The sequence below is a fragment of the Pelobates fuscus genome, chromosome 9, assembly GCF_036172605.1.
Source record: "Pelobates fuscus isolate aPelFus1 chromosome 9, aPelFus1.pri, whole genome shotgun sequence".
Classification (NCBI taxonomy): domain Eukaryota; kingdom Metazoa; phylum Chordata; class Amphibia; order Anura; family Pelobatidae; genus Pelobates; species Pelobates fuscus.
The window spans coordinates 76,112,265-76,131,664 of NC_086325.1; the positions used below are offsets into that span (position 1 = coordinate 76,112,265).

General features: G+C 46.8%; 1 protein-coding gene across 1 annotated transcript in view; it reads left to right on the plus strand.

Annotated features, from left to right (window-relative positions):
• The first annotated feature begins 9,786 nt into the window (after positions 1-9,786).
• Positions 9,787-19,400, plus strand: part of ZC3H12B (zinc finger CCCH-type containing 12B) — a 77,522-nt gene continuing 67,908 nt past the window's right edge. The window contains exon 1 of the mRNA XM_063430977.1: positions 9,787-9,844. The gene's annotated coding sequence lies outside the window, so the exon portion shown is untranslated. The remainder of the gene's footprint in view (positions 9,845-19,400) is intronic.

The following is a 19,400-nucleotide window of genomic DNA, read 5'->3' on the forward strand; positions in this document are numbered from 1 at the left end:
CTCATCTTTTTTATTGCTACAGTCTGCACATTGGTCCGCTTTCCCTTTATGTTTTATCTATGAGAACCACTCCAAGCCGAAGCAGAAGGGTGGTGTTACCAAAATAAGCACACAGGCCTAAGTACAGAGCCAGTATTTACACACAGGCTCCTTAAAATGTGAGTGTTATGTTTGCTATGTCATTCAGGGCCGGCGCGTCCATAAGGCGGCACAAGCGGCCGCCTTAGGGCGCACCGGCTCTGGGGGCGCAAGATTTCGGTGACCGGCAGGAGGGAAACGCTCCCTCCTGCCAGGTCACCTTCTGGACCCCCGGCGGGCGGCAGCGTTCTAATGAGAGGCGGCGAGGGAGCTCTAACCTGTCTGCTCTGCTCCCTCGCGCGCCGTGTGCTGATTCTGCGGGAGCCGGAATATGACGTCATATTCCGGCTCCCGGCATCAGCAGACAGCCCGCGAGGGAGCAGAGCAGACAGGTTAGAGCTCCCTCGCCGCCTCTCATTAGAACGCTGCCGCCCGCCGCACTGAAGCCCCACTGGACCCCAGGGACACATCCACACCAGCTCTCCAGGTAGGGAGGCTGGGTGGATATTATTATTAATTTGTGTGTGTCTGAAAGTGTATGTGTCAGTGTGTGTGTGTCTGTGTTTGTCTGTGAGTGTGTGTGTCTGTGTATGTGTTTGTCTGTGAGTGTGTGTCTGTGAGTGTGTGTGTATGTGTTTGTCAGTGTGTGTGTGTGTATGTGTTTGTCAGTGTGTGTGTGTGTATGTGTTTGTGTGTGTTTGTCTTTGTATGTGTTTGTCTGTGAGTGTGTGTCTGTATGTGTGTGTCTGTGAGTGTGTGTCTGTATGTGCTTGTTTGTGAGTGTGTGTCTGTATGTGTTTGTCTGTGTGAGTGTGTGTCTGTATGTGTTTGTCTGTGAGTGTTTCTGTGTGTGTGTGTCTGTGTATATGTGTCTGTGTGTGTGTCTGTGAATGATTGTATGAATGTGTGTGTCTGTCAGTGTATGAGTGTGTGTTTTTGAGTGTCTGTCAAATCAGTGAGAGTATGTTTGTGATTGAGTGTGTGTCTGTCAATGAATGAGTGTGTGTCAGATCAGTGAGTCTGTGTCTGTCAGTGACGTCTGTGTGTTTGTCATTGAGTGTGTGTGGCTGTTAGTGTGTATACACCACTGAGTGTAGCGTGGCGGAGCGGAGCGCAGTACAGGAGCTTCTGTTTCCTGTACCTGGCCAGACTGAGAGGAGGTGCTCACTGAGAGAGCACTTCCTGTCAATCCAGCCAGGTACAAAAAACTGAAGCTCCTGTAGAGGGTCTGCTCCGCAACGCTACAAGACAGGTAGGAGGCACACCAGGAATGGGAGTGTGACCGCTAAGAGGGTGGGGGGAGAGAAAAACCAAGGGACAGAGAGGGGAGGGGAGAGAAAAACCAAGGGACAGGGAAAGGAGGGGGGAGGGGAGAGGAACACTAAGGGACGGGGAAGAGGGAGGAGCTGGTTAGGAGGCACATAGGTGAAGATGTTAATTTTAGAGGGGGGGGCGGAAAAATGCATCTTCGCCTATGTACCCAAAAATCCTTGCACCGGCCCTGATTTCATTCACTGGATTGCATTTTTAAAATACCATCTGCACTATATTGTATCTTTTGTATTTTTATACTCTCTGGCATGTACGTCACACCATACTACTGAATCAAGTTATGCTTGTTATGCTTAGTAAGCTTTATATTTGTTTTAGCGCTCCACTTATAGGTGTAGGTCTTTGTCACTTATACCGCAATGTATTCCATATTATTGTTTTGTGGAAAAGAGGATATTTCCACATAAGTGTATAGAGCTGCTTTTAATTGTTTTTATTCACGTTTAATCACTTATTGTTACACACATCCCTCCATGTAAGTGGGGTAACTTTGGATTGGTATTCATGGACTAAGAAAATAAATTGAATATTACCTGAACATCAATTTAAAGAAACACTCCAAGCACCATAATCACTACAGTGCACTTTAGTAGTAATGATGCGAGTTCCCTGGTGCTTCCCATTGTTAGGAGTCAAACCATTTTAGAATGGATTGAATTCTCATTTGGGGTCTGCCAGGCACCGTTCCCTGCTTCCTATAAAGTTTTTTTTTTTTTTTTAAATTTTTCTTTTATTATGGCACATGCGTTATGGGGTACAGAATAGAAAGAGGAGGCATTGCGGGGTAACACAGGTTAACACTAACAAGGTGGTATGCAATACACTCCTAGGAAAGACTGACATTTTTTTTTTTTTTTTTTTAAAGACGTCACGTGTACAACATAATGATACAAGCTTGGTCAACTGAAGTGCATGAAAATTAAATAAAATAAAATAAAGTAAAGAGAACTATCAATGCTTAACAATATTAGAGCAGCTACCCTGGTGCAGTCCTAAAATACTAACAAGTCTGTCGATGTACCTCATCTTATATTATATCAACAAGCTTAAACCATTGATAAATAGCAGGTAAGGTATGTGCTGGACAATGCGCATTTTTGATAAATAGGAACATAGCTATAGTTTCCTGCAGGCATTAGATCTGCTAACGATTTGCTGAAAACATGTTTGAAATACTCGCGTAAATTATATGTTTAGGTTATAGGATTAGCATGTGTCAGCCTAGTAGGCAGATAAGCGACATATATTAAACCGCTCCCATTGCGATTGGTAAGGTAGTGAAGCAACTGACTATGATTCACTGGCAGTGAGTGTCAGAAAAAGCTGGGTAGACATGTATTGGGCAATAGGAGTTGTGCCTATGGTAGAAGCTGAATGGCTTTGCGTTTTCTAAATAAGAATCATGTGTAAATAGGCTAAACACAACAATCCTGCGCTTTGCTCGTTTTAGGCACTGCTAGCAAGAGGGTAAGCATAAATAAAACAGGCTATGGGAACCGCTAGTCCATCATGGCAATGCAGGGCAAGAAAGGAGTAAATAAGTGGTTGTGGTCATTGGAGGCAACAAGGACAGTTCAGGTGCCGGTTATACGTAGTGCAGTCCATTACCGGGGTTTCTGCGGGCAGGTCTTGCGGGACTATCGGTCCACTTCAGCCGATACTTCTGCGGGTAGACGCTGACGTTTGTACCTGCACTATCCCCATGGTTAGGGTAAGGGGCGAGCGGTGGGGAGCCGCCCTCCTGCCCCGGGTCGTTGGTAAGGCCAGCACCCGTGAGCCACAGACTCGGTGTCTCGATGAGGCCGGGTCTTCCCCTTCATGGGCGCCCTGGAAAGCCCGGTTGTTCTGCCGCCGCCTGCGGTGGTCGGGCTTCCGGCGGTGTGGTCGGTGCTGCGGAATTGATCTCCGTGGGGCCTTCGGCCCAGGTAGGCTGTCGACGTGAATAGCGGGTGCAACTCTGCGTGAGGTGCCCGAGCGCGGCCCCTTCCCGCTCTGCTCCCTCTGCTTTACTGCCCTCTGTTCCGGGGCATGGGGTGTCTGCTTACTACGTTGCTCCATGTTGTCCCAGAAGCGCTGTAATATGATGTCTAGTTGTGTGGAGTAGTGCTCTGTCTGAGTGAGCTGCTTGTCAGGATGTTGTGGTGACTTGAGCTCTGCTCTCATGTGCTTGTCTGCCATCTTGCGCTGGCCATCTCCGTTACCGCTTGGTCGGGAGAGTGGCAGTGCCTTGTGCTTCAGGCTGGCGGGGACCGGGATGACCCCCACCGGTCCATAGGGGGGTGGGGGGAACGGAGGTGCAAGCTTGGTCTTTCCACGGCTGATAGGCACAGGGGCGCGGCCATCCCCCCCGCGCCTGCCGCGTGTGTAGGCCGCAGATGCCGATGCGGAGATTCCTTGCATTTGGGCGACACGTTTGGTGTCCCCCGGTAGGTCCCAGCTTTGTCTGTCTCGTTAGGGACTGAGAATGTCTCGTAACCGCTTTACCGAGCAGGTTACCGACTCAGTCGCTTGGTGCGGGAGCCCCAGGGAGACACGTCTGCATGGCTCAGCGGTCAGGCCCCGCCCCCCTCCTATAAAGTTCAGTAAGGGCTGGTAGCTCCTGCTGAGGAGATTCTGTTAGCTCAGTTTATCATGCTCAGCCACTGAGATAAGCACTGCAAGGCCTGAGCTTTTATGGAGGCGGGGAATGTGTGGGTACCTCCGCCAGAGGGGTTGCTTTCTAGCTGGAACCGGCAAACGGATGGGGAAACTAGCTCGTTTAGTCCTTACAAGGACTTTCCCCGCTGCGTCCCCTGCAAGATGGAACAGAAGTTAAATTTTCCTTCCCTCCAGTAACCAGACGAGACACAGTTATGGAAGTTAAAACACTGACAATCTTTTATGCTCCTTCAGTTCAACACAATCGCAGGCAGGAGAGGGTTGGGTTACGGATAGCCATCTCCCGCTCTGGGAGATACCAACAGTACACAGGGACACACATTAAAACATATTCCGTACAGAGGGAGGTAACCTTCCCTGGGGCTACTTCCACCTAGGTAGCCTCAGAGAGAGAGCGCTCTCTTGGGCAGCTACGAGCCTAGCCTCATAGCTCCCAGGCAGGGGGGTAAACAGCGATTATAGCCCCGTTAGAAAAGTAGGGCGATCCCCGAGCAGGCCTGTTTGGAAAACAAATGATTCCCTTGTGGGCATTCGGCTTACGAAACGGCGGCCACCCAGGTGAAGCATGTACCACTTGTTTCCCTTGCGGTTTGTGGTTTTGACACCTCGTTACAAGGTGTGAACATTCCAAATGAGGTATTGGGGTATTCCCTGTTCGCGAGACAAACATGTTCCATTTGTATGCCCTCTCCCGAACGGGGAGAGGGAAAAACACATGAATACATCACAATTACATGGGGAAACAAAGAATACAAGAGAAAATCATGGGAATAAGCATTTTTTTTTTTTTGTAAATCTTTATTTTCAGTGCAAAATGTACGAGTTTCACAAACTTGTGCCGTAGAGGCTATGTTAAGGTAGCAACACTGTAATCAAGTTACGAGAAAGAAAAAAAACTTTAGCAAGGTACATTAAACACATTTTTAGTTATAGCAGGACTGTCGGGTTGTATCGGCATGTGATCTTATGGTAATAAAAGTGGGTATGTCACTCTATAGTCAGTAGCACCACTAGCGTAACCTGTTAGTGTTGGTTGGTAGTGGATGTTGGGTCTATTGACTTCAATAGGCTTCGACTTCTATCTGGAGGGATACTCAGGGAATATACCCTATGAGTGGCTAGGCTAATTGCGTATGTCCACGGCTTAATTGTGTAGGTGTAACGCTGTGTGGTGCCTCGCTAGGTTAGGTCTAATAGTGAGTGGTCTAGTTGCACAGTACACGTCCGTTCATGAGTAATGTCAGCTATTGCGAGTCTATAGATGTCAATGTTGGGCCATGTAGTGGTGGTCCGCCTGTGCTGTCTAGCAGAGTCCCTGTATGTGTGTGTCATTTGTATGTGCAGAGCCATTTAGGTCTTGTGTGGACTCTGTTGCAAGCAGTTCCCCTGTGACCCTGGGGTTGGGGGGGGGGGGGAGAGAAGAGGTGTTATAGTAAAAGAGTCCCGGAGTGTGTGTAACCGCGTGGCGGTTGGTGATAGGACAGTTCGTCTTGGGTATTGGGGCCAACTGTTGAACTAGAAATGTCCCATTGTCCCCGGCCGGGGTAGGTAGGAGTTGATGTTGATTCAGGTCGTATCGTCGCGTGGTCCCTTGAGGTCTGATGCTCCTCCGCTTCTCGCTGTCCTCTGTCCGAGGCTGGGGGTGGTGGTCAAGCCTTGGGTCTGTAGTCCCAAAGTAGTTAGCAGTGCCGGTCCCTCAGTGGGGTCTGATATTTTATAATGCGTCCCTTCTTTAGTTATCCATAGGGTCTTTGGCGTCGCCCACCTGTACTTAATGCCTGCTTCCTGGAGGGAGGTTGTGATTGGTCTCATCGCTTTACGCCATATGAGTGTTTCTCTGCTTAAGTCCTGAAATAGGGAGAGTTGACAGTTCTCAAACTTGTAGGGGGTCCGTCCCCGAAATGCCGCCATTAGTCCCATTTTATCAGTCATGGTACAGCAGCGTAGGATGAGGTCTCGTGGCGCTGACGTGGGAGCACGGGGCGATTTTGCTATTCTGTATATGCCATCAAAGACAAACTGCTTGGCCCCCTTGTGCGGTAGGACTGTCGCCACAAGGCGCCTGACGAAATGGGGCAGCTCTTCTAGTTGTATGTTCTCTGGGACTCCCCTTATTTTTACGTTTTTTCTCCTGCCTCTGTCGTCCAGTATATTTAGTTGCCTGGCCATTGAGGCTTGTGTTGATTGTAGGTTCAGCACTGTTTCCCTCAGGGTGTGAAAGTCCTGTTTCAGGTCTGTCAGGCCTGTTTCAGTTGCCTGTGTGCGGGCTGTCACTGAGTGTACTTCCGTGGTGAGTGCTGCTAGATCAGCCTCCCACATTCGTTTCAGGTTATTTTGCAGGCCGGTGAGCATTTCCTGTATATCATTTTTAGAGGCAGGTGTGTGGCCCCCTGTCGTCGGTAGTGCTATCGGGGAGTGAGTGTTGGAGGGGAGCATATCAGTGTGGTCCCCTGCCCTTAATGTTGCCTCTGGAGGATGAGCATTGGAGGGGGTAGTGTCCGCGTGGGCTCCCTCCGTTGAGGAGGCAGGTGATGGCTCGCGGGGCGCCGGAGTCATTGGGGAAGAGGAGGATTGCAGCATGAGGCTGATATCTCGCTGCATTTTCGGGTTGAGAGGAGGTTGCTTTTGCGACCTTCGCCCCATTTCACTTGCCTCTGTTTGTCCGTGGCAGTCCGGCGTGTATCGCGGATCGTATCCCCAGGCGAGCTCTGCCGGTTGTCCGCACTCGAGGTAGGCCTTGGTGCCTCGTTTTCGGGGTTTTCTGCCCGGGGTGGAAAAGAAGGGCATCTGTGTGTTCAGCAGGTTACGCTGGAGCTGCCTCGCTTGTCAGGGGCCGTGTATCTCGTAGGATGCTTTTGATTTTTAGCCGATTAGCATGGGAATAAGCATTGGGAACACAAAATACAAGGGCAAAACATATGAATATTCAGTGGGCATGGAACTTAGTGGTGGTGGCCCGCCACTGATAGACCCCAGGTAAGACGTCAAACTGTCCTAAAATGGTTTGACTCCTTACAGTGGAGGGATGGGTGGCACAGGGACCCATGTGCGCTGTAATGGTTATGGTGCTTGGAGGGTTCCTTTAAATGTAATAATTTGGGTAAAAAGTAATATGTCTAAATAGTCTACAACACCCTCAGTCTAACTAAAGTGAATGAAAATTAGTATGTTTAGTGTAGATTTTGTTAGCCCTAATGTAAACTAATGTCAACCAAAAACAATGTATATGTTTAGCTGTTACAGAGAAGCATAATGAATCATTTCATTCAACATTACGGTTAATTATAATACCTAGACAAAAATGGATGACTCTTTTGAGTGATGTGTACAATATATGCTAATGGATGTAAACAATGTAGTGAAAAAAAAAAAAAAACTATTTACCACAAATGACTGAGATATCTTTCAAATGGGTTATGGATGAAAACAGATTAATGTGAAATAATTTCTGTAGTTAGACAACCAACATTTATTTTTAATGATAGTGAAAGCCTGTAGCTAACATGATGGAAAAAACAGATAACTTTTATTCTGTGGTCGGATAAGGTTATGTGCTACAGCATTAATTTAACAAAAAGTGTTGATTTAAGTAGAAATTGCCATTTTTTTAAAATATAAATTTACCGAAGGGCAAGCTTCTGAATGTCTCTAAGCTTATGTCCGTTCTCATATTTTTGTTGCAATGCAATTTGCTACAGTTCTCCCTAAGCAAAAAGGGTGATCCAGATGTGGACCCTGTGCTCATTGTGCCTAGAGGCGTATCAGCTACACCTCGCTAATGAACAGAGAGAGGATAGGGGGCACTCCCGAGACCTACTTTTGTATGAAAGGTGCTGCCGCTGTGACCAAAACTTCATGAATAAGAGAATAAATAGTTGCGTCGCACTCAGACTACAAAGAGAACAAAGAAGGCTACTAAAATGCCTATCTAAGTATAAACATGGGGATTTGGTTCCACCATATGGCCATATGTTGTTAAGCCCACAACTACTTTCAAAGTACCCAATTATTGGTGGGTCCTACACTAAAATGTGGGGGGCAAATAAATAGTAAAAGTGTTAAAAATAAAAGTGTTAAATTAAATACTGGTAAGAGCATAGTGAGTATACAAACATAAGTGATGAAAGCAATTAAAAACAGTGTTAAAACTAAATAGTTAATGTGTTTGTGCTAAACTGGGTATACTCACTATTGCAAATGACTGTGCTAGCTGGGAAAAATAATAAAAGTGAACTGACTATTGATAAACTCCTCCTATATATACACACCTGTGGCCACCTCTAAAGGAGACTCTGAAGCTGGGGGGGCCTGGGCGGGGTGCTTAACCCCTAAGGAATCTGGTCTGGATTCCAAATATAATATGAACAGAGAGAGGATAGGGGGCACTCCCGAGACCTACTTTTGTATGAAAGGTGCTGCCGCTGTGACCAAAACTTCATGAATGAGAGAATAAATAGTCGCTAATGAGGCCCAAAGAAACGATTGTCCAGGGTTGTTGTATCTCTCATGCAAAGGAAACTTGCTGGCATTTCAGTTCTGGACTGCCCTTATGGGTGGAATCAGTCTTATATGCAAATTGTATAGGTTCTCTTCTTTTAATAGCACAAGTGAGCAAAAACATTTTTGTGAGACCCAAGCTACTGAGTTTCTCTGAGCTTTTGTCCATTCTAAGAGTTCTAATTTTCTCTATTTTTATAAATTACACTTGTTACACCTCCCTGGCTGTGAATCATGTTACTTCCTGGTTGTTTAGCTCAGTGGAGCTAAACTCAAGAGACGGCAATTACTCAGAACATCTGTCTTGGAAAGACTTGTTAAGCTGCATTGGGAAGTCCGGTGATTGGACAGCCAGAGAAAGTCTGAGCTAGGTTAGAAGGGGAGGGACTACGAAGGCTCAGACAAGAGATCTAGAGCTTTTACAGGCTGTTTTTAGATATACCTGAAAAAAAAAGCATCATTAATTGCATTCATGTTCTCATTTGGGTATATCTATTAAACAGTGATTTAAAACACAATTATTTGGGCAGTGGAGTCTCTCTTTCATTATATGATCAGGAGCTATTCAATAAAAATAAAAACACACCAAGCACCATAACCAGTGCCAGGAGTGACAATACTACATAAACAGACCAATACAAAAGGTAGAGCGCCCTGCCCGTGAGCTTACAATCTAAAGTCTATAGAGTATTATTACTGTCTCTGTGTTATTGTTACTGTCCTGCCACAGAGAAGCCAGTTATTAGGGATCCCCAGACCGGTCCATTGGGAGAACCCCCAGCAGGCCTGTATCATGTAATGCAGCATCCAGGCCAGGCCAGTGCAGTTCTGCCGCCGGCCGCTGGGTGCCGCTGTTCTTCATTTCTTGCAGGCCCGGCCGCCGTTGCTAGGATACGTGGAGCGGGCGGTGTGTGGGCAGCTGCAGGCAGCGCTATGGAGATGGTGCCGCGGGCTCGGACTGCTCGGTGAGGTGGAGGTGGGAGGGAGGGAGGGAGCGGCAGGGCCCCGGGCCCGGAGTAGGCCGGATAATCCGCGCACCCAGACAGCCTGGGTCCGGAGAGGGCCTGCCCCGGCCTGCGGAGGCCCCGAGCTGCGGTGCTAGATGGTGTTGGAGCTGAATGTCCCGGAGAGTGCGTGTCCCCTGCTGCAGCGCTGCGCCCCCCGCATCCACAGACTGTTCAACGTCCGGGTGCGGGTACCGGAACCGAGCCCGCACCATGGGCACCACCGCACCGTGCGCCTCGAGCTAGGGGGCGAGGAGCAGTGCGAGAAGGCCCGGGTGAGTCTCCTGCCATGCTGACATCAAACTACCACCATGTATGTCAAATACAACATTGACACCTGCCAGGAACATCATAGCACCCCAAAATACTGCCACCTGCCAGGAACATCATAGCACCCCAAAATACTGCCACCTGCCAGGAACATCATAGCACCCCAAAATACTGCCACCTGCCAGGAACATCATAGCACCCCAAAATACTGCCACCTGCCAGGAACATCACAGCACCCCAAAATACTGCCACCTGCCAGGAACATCACAGCACCCCAAAATACTGCCACCTGCCAGGAACATCACAGCACCCCAAAATACTGCCACCTGCCAGGAACATCACAGCACCCCAAAATACTGCCACCTGCCAGGAACATCACAGCACCCCAAAATACTGCCACCTGCCAGGAACATCATAGCACCCCAAAATACTGCCACCTGCCAGGAACATCATAGTACCCCAAAATACTGCCACCTGCCAGGAACATCATAGCACCACAAAATACTGCCACCTGCCAGGAACATCATAGCACCACAAAATACTGCCACCTGCCAGGAACATCATAGCACCCCAAAATACTGCCACCTGCCAGGAACATCATAGCACCCCAAAATACTGCCACCTGCCAGGAACATCATAGCACCCCATCATAGCACTCATTAACAACACCCCAAAAATACTGCTACCTGCCAGGTAACCCCAATACACCCCAAAATACTGCCACCTGCCAGGTAACCCCATTACACCCCAAAATACTGCTACCTGCCAGGTTAACCCATTACACCTTAAAATGCTGCCACCTGCTAGGAACACCATAAAGTCTATTGACATCCCAAATTACTGCCACCTGCCGGGTAACCCTATACTATCTAGTAATATTTCCCCCCAAATACTGTCACCTGCCAGGTAAACCCATAATGCCTGTTAATAATAGCCAAACTGGAAAATGTTTCAAGGTCATCTGTGCTTCCATTTCACCCTTAAGTTTTACTTCTTGGCAATTCTCACTTGAGTGATAACACTTACAGAAAATCTCACAAATACTGTCGGTGGTAGGAACCCATAATTGTTAGACCAAATATTTCCAAATCTTATAAATTATGTCCCACCCCTGGCACTGTTTCCAGTCCATGATTCCCCAAAATACTGTCACTTGTCAATTATATCAATGTAGACACTATCCATCAATATCACTAATATGGGTCGCCCCAAAAACCACTATCTATTAATCATCACATTTGAACTCACTGAATTCTGTGCCAATCATACCTTACTCACTGATCCTATTATTGCCAAACTGTCTTAAGCTACCCTGTTCTGCCAATTGGTGTTCCATCAAAACCCATCCCCGGCTTCCAGTTACTTTTCATTGACCCACTCTACTCCAACCTTAATTATATCTCAAATACCAGTCTGACACTGGCTCCTAGTACCACACTGCAACCTACTGGAAAATAACAACAGTACATTGTCAGTTAGGGAATCACAAACACAAGGTTTTTTAATATAATACATCTCACACATCTGGCATAATATTGCAATTGCTGATGCCTGTTATGTAAGACATAGAAATAAAGAAACATTCCTGGTGGATTTACATCCCATTTGTATTGTGGAAATCATTCATTCAGAATTGGGGTAGGGGGGAAAATCACTTACCTTATTGTCTTACTTGCTCTTTAAACTGTACTTGGCTCTTTGCAGGGGGGCTTCTGTCCTTAGAATTCCACTGAACGTTTCCCCTTTTGTCATAGGACAAACCTAATGGACATATTTGTTTTTGGAATTCTCCTATACCTTTCCACCTTTTCAGTCAGCTTGTAAAATAAGTGCAATATTGCCAGACAAAGTCAGGTCAAAGATGTTGCACTTCGTACCTTTGGATTATTCATGCAGCTTTTGGACAGCAAAGGTAGTCTGAGAGCACTAAGCTAACTCCCCATCCTTGGTCTCAGCCTATTTAACCATCCAGAGATGGACCACTTCTCTCTAAATTCACTTCTTCATCCAAGGAGAGAGGGCTTTAGATGCTGAGAGCTTCATTAGCAAACACAAATTGGGGAGGTACCTGAACACCTTCACTGTTACAATGAGCTGTAATCGTTATGTTTTGAGTGCTCTTCTGGTTTCTTGAATTAGTCTTTCATGGAATTTTGCATTTGTAGTAGTAAAGAAGTGCTGTTTTTATTACATATCTACATGGTTGAACTATTTATTGTAAGGTGGAGAATGTCACATCAATGATATGGAACAAATCTATGGAGCAGTAAGTGGGTAGAGGCTTTTCAAAAAAGTGATTTGCATTGAACAGGCTTTGTCATTTTTGAGTATCCACATTCAAGTGTCTTTTTAAGCACTTTGTATGATTGCAAAGTTTGTGGTGCTGCAGCATCCTGAGCCAACTTTGGAGATTGTGCTATAGCGGCCACAATTTGTAAAAATCCTGCCACTAAAAGACTGTTCACCAGAGTGAACGTTCAGTGAGTTAGTCTGGAACACTTAGTTCAAGGTTGCCACTTTCACTATTGCCCCTGTGGTGCATGCACACTGCACACCTACAGTAGGAAAGAGAGAGGTCTGCACCTTTTGAGTTGAAGTGCTTTCAGGGTCTGTAGTGACGGGATGATGTTTTCATGTTGGTGTGTGGTGCATTTTTTACGCCATACATAGTGATATGTGGTGCCCTTTTTACGCCATTCATCAGTCCACAGAACATTTTTCTAGTAGCATTGTGGAGAGTTATGGTGGACATTGGCTAACCTCAGGTGCATAGCAATGTGTTGTTGTTTTTTTGTTTTGTTTGTTTTTTAGTGAGCAGTGCGTTTCTTCATGGTGTCCTATCATGAACACCATGCGTGTTGAATGTTTTCCCTATAGTTGACTAATGAACATAGATGTTAACTGGTTCCAATGATTTCTTAAAGGGACACTTCAGACCCCTAAAGCACTTTATCTTGTTGAAAAGCTTTATGTGTGAAGAGTGTCTTGTTTTTTTTCATTTGCTCCCCCTCCTTCGCGCCTCCCCACTAAATAAATAAGGGGTTGAAAACCCTTTATTTACTTATTATTCTAGCTGGGTCACGACCCCTACGACGTTCCGCTATGAGCGGGCGCTAATGCTCTTGCGCAGCAAATGCCGCTCGCGCATTAGACCTTCCCATAGGAAAGCATTGAATCAATGCTTTCCTATGGGGGGGAAATCTAACACTGGATGTCCTTATACTGAGCGCGAGGACGTCTAATGTCAGATCCCAGACCAAAGATCTGGAGGCAGGCTTAGTGCTGCTTATTGCGGTTTCACTGGAACTGTAATGTTTAACATTGTAGCATTAAGGGCAAAAGGGCACTGCACGTAGACCACTTCAATGAGCTGAAGTGGTCTGGGTGCCTATAGTATCCATTTAACCCCTTAAGGACCAAACTTCTGGAATAAAAGGGAATCATGACATGTCACACATGTCATGTGTCCTTAACATTAAAGACAGTTTCTCTAACATTGGACAGATGCATGTCTAAGTACTTTGAGATAACTTAGTAACCCTTTCCAGTTTTAATTTTTGATCCCAGGTCACAGGTTTTATAAGTTAAAGGGACACTCCACTGCCAAAATACAAAATAAATTTTAAAAAAAATCACTGTTTAGTAGATATACCCCAAAATAAACTTGCATGCATTTAACTGTAATTTTTTCTTTAGGGATATATCTAAAGTCAACTTGCAAAACCTGCAGTATTATTGTCTGCTAGCTTTGCAAACTTTCCCCTTTTAATCTCGCCTAGATTTTCTGTGACTGTCCAATCACTGACTCCCCAATACAGCTCAATGAAAAGCAGGTGCTCTGGGCAATGATTTTATTAAAGACACGGAGGTGAGTATTATGCATAACTCTTTCTTTAATTACCTCAGCAGCAAAGATAGAGAGGGATATAAATATATCAAAATGAGAAACTGTATAGTAACACAAGCAACCAATCACATAACAGGGGAAGTGACTATAAAAGGCTTGTGTTTCCCAAAATCCCCCTCTTTCTTGCGAAAACCGAAGACCAGTAACCACGAACCGAACTCATTCACCGGAATCAACAGGAAACCAGACCAGAGCGATAACTTCAAGCTAAAAGGAAGACAGAGAAAAATAAATTATGGTAATTTCAAAACTCCAAACCGGAATACTCACAAAGCAAATCTGTTAATATCCAGTCCAGGTAATCAACCTATAAAACAGAATGCGTGATTAATAAATAGCCATATCATGAAAATACATAGAAATAACGAAAACATATACAAAGAGAAGACAAATCCCAAACGGAACACTTACCGAATCATCCAAATGTTGTCACATCACAACACCCCCATAACCGGGAGGCCGGGTGGGTATAATACTCGCCTCTGTGTCTTTAATAAAATCATGACTTTACATCATGTTAATAGTAAAATCTGGGAATTTTATTAAAGACACGGAGGCTCCTAGCTGAGCCACCACTTGAGATGCAATGTGCTCAATCGCTCTAAAGTAGAAATAACGGAAAGTCGATTCTCGCGATCAATCAGCAGCTCGTAAAATATCCTCCAGACAACAACCAACCGCTGAAGCCTTAGATGCCATGGCTCCCAGCACCAAATGTGGCGTAAAAATCAACGTGTCAATTCCAGCCAACGCGCCAACATAGGAGTCGACACCAGGAGATGAGGATTGCGGAAGGAAATGAATAGAGGATGACGATCCGATGAGCGCAGGGATCGAGTAGCATCCAGATATGTCTTCAGACATTCTACCGTGCATAGTGCCGGGATGCCCTCGAACCTAGGATAAACAAAGGATTTCAAAGCCGACTTCGTCCTCCTGGAGTTATTAAAGAAAATAGCCTCCGGGGTAAATATAACGGCATCCCAATCAAGTGCCCTAACATCTGACACTCGCTTGCAGGAAATTAGACAGAACAACATTACCAACTTAGCAGACAGTTGCTTAAAGGGAAACTCCAGTGCCAGGAAAACGATCCTGGCACTGGAGGGTCCCTCTCCCTCCCACCCACCCACCAATCCCCGGTTACTGAAGCGGTGAAAACCCCTTCAGTCACTTACCTGAGGCAGCGGCGATGTCCCTCGCCGCTGTCTCCTCCTCCGCGACGCTCCTCCCTGTTCTTCCGTCGGCCGGTGGGCGAGACTGATCCCGCCCACCGGCCGAGGAGACCTAATGTGCATGCGCGGCAATGCCGCACATGCGCATTACGTCTCCCCATAGGAAAGCATTGAAAACAAATTTCAATGCTTTCCTATGGGGATTTGAGTGACGCTGGAGGTCCTCACACAGCGTGAGGACGTCCAGCGACGCTCTAGCACAGGTTTCCTGTGCTATAGAGCAGGAAGTTCCCTCTAGTGGCTGTCTAATAGACAGCCACTAGAGGTGGAGTTAACCCTGCAAGGTAATTATTGCAGTTTATAAAAAACTGCAATAATTACACTTGCAGGGTTAGGAGTAGTGGGAGTTGGCACCCAGACCACTCCAATGAGCAGAAGTGGTCTGGGTGCCTGGAGTGTCCTTTTAAGCATCAAATCCAGATTCGTATAGATGTCAAGAACTGCAACACTACACTGACGTCTCAACAGGCATAGAACCTAGCTTTAGGCGGTCGAGTAAGGTGAGTCCCTTTGAGAAGACTACACACGAAAGGATGCATTCCGACCGGTGAACCATTTATGCCCTGATGTCCCGCTGAGATAGCCGAACAGAACAAATTGACGGTGCGATACGCCTTCTCGGACTCGAACATGCCAGTGAGAAACTAACTCCAAAATCCTATGTAATGGGGCAGATACAGGATCCAGTGCTCGTCCCACGCAAAAACCAGACAACAGGCGCAACAATGAGCGATAGGCAGATCAAGTACCTGGTGCCCATGCGCTGTCAGGAAAGAGTTGTTTGCAGGACGGCTGGTAGAGTACAAGGTCCCCAGAAAGGAGAAACGCCATCCGGTGTAGGAGGTCCTGATCCACTAATCCGTGCTAGTTCCCATCCAGATCCAGAAGGGGATTCTGGAAGTTCGGAATCAAGCGCGGGTAATCTATCGCCATTTCCAGTAACCGAGGGAATCACGGCTGTGATCTCCACAGAGGAGTGACCAACAACATCGTACAGTCGTGACTGAAAAATTTCGAGAGCGTGCACGCAATCAAGTTGAATGGAGGGAAGGCATACAGCTGAGTGTCTGGCCAAGTCTGAAGAAAGGCGTCCGTTGTCATGGCCGCTGGATCCGGCCTCCAGCTGTAAAACTTTGCAAACAGATCTACTTCGAAAGGTCCCCATAATCACTCTATACCTTGAAACGCTGAAGCGTGTAAGCGCCAATCCCCAGAGTCTTTCAAATATCTCGAATTCCAATCGGCCCACGAACTGTCCAGGCCTGGGATGTGCTCCACCATCACCGAGACGTTGTCAAAACAGAATTTACAGAAATCATTTGCCATGATCGCTAGCATCCTTGACTTAGTGCCCCCCAGGTGGTTGATTTAATGCACCGCCGACACGTTGCCCATCTTGAGCACAATGCAGCAGTTCACGCGGGGGTAAGGCTGCGATTAGTGAAAGCCCCTACTAAGAGCTCCAGACAGTTGATGTGCAACGACTTCTCAATTTCGGACTCCGGTGGAAACGTTGCCACAGCACGCACCCCATCTGTGCAAACTGGCATCGGATTCGATTACCACGTCTAGAACTGACCTGAAGATGGCCCTGCCGTTCCATGCCCCCATGTGAGCGAGCCACCAGATCAGTTCGTCCCTGGACTCATCGTCCAACTTCAGTTTCATCTCGTAAGAGTGCCCCGATCGGAGGTAAGGAGCCTTTGAGGCGTTAAAGTGCATGATGGTGAAGTGGCCCCGGAAAAATAGCTTGGGTGGAAGCTGCGGGCAGGCCTATGATCCTCGCCAACTGTCTGATCGACAGCTCCGATGCCCGAAGAGGCCTTAGTTCCTTCTTTCTGGCTTTTATCTTGGATTCTGGAAGATATAGGAACTGCTGGAGAGAGTCCACATTGAAACCCAATTTCACAGATAGCGCGGGGGTCAGCACCGACTTTTCCAAATTGATCAGGAAAACCCAAGTTCTGAAGCAAATTGGTCGTCCAAGTCACATGCAATTTGAGCTGATCCCGCGACTGGGACATGATCAGGATGTCGTCCAGATAGATAATCAAACAAACACCCCGTCTGCAGAGGAATGACACTACTGGTTTCATGACCTTGGTGAAGCACCAAGGAGCCGATGAGAGACTGAACAGTAGACATGTAAACCTCCAACATTTTCCGCACCAGGTAAAGTGGAGGAAGTTCCATGGCGATGGGAACCGTGAAATACGCGTCATGTAAGTCCAGTTTGGCCAACCAGTCTGATGCCTGAAAGAGATCTCGGAGGCAATGGATACCTTCCATCTGGGAGTGTTGGTACCGAAGGAAAGCATTAAGAGGATGGAGGTTTATCATGGGGGTGAACCCCTCCTCCCTTTTTCAGCACCAGGAAAAGGTTGCTCGTGAAGCCCGGGCAAGTGTACGGCAATTCCTGGATCGCTCCTTTTGCGAGCAACTCTTGAATCTCTGAGGAGATCAATGACTCCTGTTCCGTCGACAGGTTGAGTTCCCTGGGGACACAATACTGAACAGACAGAGACAGTAAATCGAGGTGATAACCCCATTCATTTTGGAGAACCCAAGCGTCCGATGTCACGGCAGCCCACTTGTGGTAAAACTGGGACAACCTGCCCGACACCTGCACGTAAAAGTGAGAGGAAAAATGGGTACTCCCCATAAGGGCATCTGCCCGACGGGGCACGTTGAGGGTAGCGAGAGTTCTATGGTCTCCCTCTGGATGGAAAGAAGGTTGGAGCCTTGGTGTTGTGGAATCTCCGCGTAGGGAAGGAGGAGCCTCGAGTGGCTCGAAATGAGCCCCAGAAACCACGGCCAGGTGGATGGCTCCCCTTTAAAAACCTTTGCAGAAAATACTCATATTCACAATCACCTGGGCCTTATGGATCGCCGTGAACATCTTCACGTAGGACCCCAGGTCCTTGACAAAATTGTCCCCAAACAGCATTCCTTCAATAACGGCAGCCCCAGAAATGTCGCCACGGTAGGGGGAATGTCTTCCTCAGTATCAGCCTCGTCATAAGAGGCATACTCCATAGCCTCAGTCACCCTCCTCACTCCGGTCGGTATCCAACCTCTCTTCACGGGACCTAGCCAGTTTCCACAATCTGGACGTTTTTGCCTGGCCAGGGGCTCTTTTGCGTGTTGGGAGCGTGCCGTCTTTGACCGCCTTAAGCGAGTCCGTCATGGCAGGCAGTACCTGCATCGAGGAGTGTGAGGTGAGGTGTTTCGCCTTTGCCGTAGCCTTACGGGCCCCAGGCGTGGCAGGGGCAGAAGGAGGCCCAGTACCCAGGAGAGCAGGGGGAGCTGCCGAGGGCAGCAAAAGAGCCTGTGCCAACGTCTAGGATAGCGAATGAATCATTGCATCTCTATGAGTAAAATTTAGCTTTCTCATGCAGAGCGTAGAGACGCTGAACGGCAGAGCTACCTACTTTGCAGCACTGAGCCCAGAAGCACCATCTGAGGAGTGGCCACTTGGAGGTGTCCCTAGGGGCAATGTAAACACTGCCTTTTCTCTGAAAAGACAGTGTTTGCATTAAAATGCCTGAAGGCAATTATTGTACTCACCAGAACAACTACATTAAGGTGACAATAGTGTCCATTTAACAATCCACTTACTTCTTACTTACTTACTTTTTTCCCCACCATAACTCTGTTGGTATGTAAAATATATATATAAATATATATATATATATATATATATAATATATTTATGCAATCAAACATGATGTGAGACTGTATGATCTCCACTAGGAGGCACCAGCCAGCCATGTATAGTTAGTGTGACTTTCAAAGTGACTTACCAACTCTGCAACCCATTAGTGCAGGGTATGCAAGCTTCTGCACTCCAGATGCTGTGGACTACATCTCCCATAATGCTCTTACTGCCATAATGCTAGCAAAGCATCAAGGGGAATGTAATCCACAGCATTAGCTTGCCTACCACTGCCTCAGTGAGTGAGACTTTAAAAAAAAAAAAAAAAAAGGACATTCTGAACATTTTCGGTACTTTTAAATTAAATGCCACCTACATATTATATATTTTTTTAGAAGTATCTCTTGTATGCCTATATACCACGAGATTAAAACGGCACTGTTCTTCTATTTCAAAGTGCCTACATTTGTATGCTGCTGCAACTTCCAAGTACAGCAATATTTCACATGTATACCTTTGCTTTTTTGGGAAGGTTTAGGATAAAGGCATATGGTCTAATTTTGACATTACTTTGTGCTTACTTGCATACTTTATTTGGAAAAATTACACTATCTGTGTCTCCATAGTGACCAGCGTTAAAATTTTATGATGTTCGTAACCCTAGCAAAGCCTAACAATTAACTGTAGAGTAGATTCCCCCACCCCCGGCTGAGTGATCAATGTGATGAGGCAGCCTAGGAGTCAGTTAATAATTTCTGCTATGA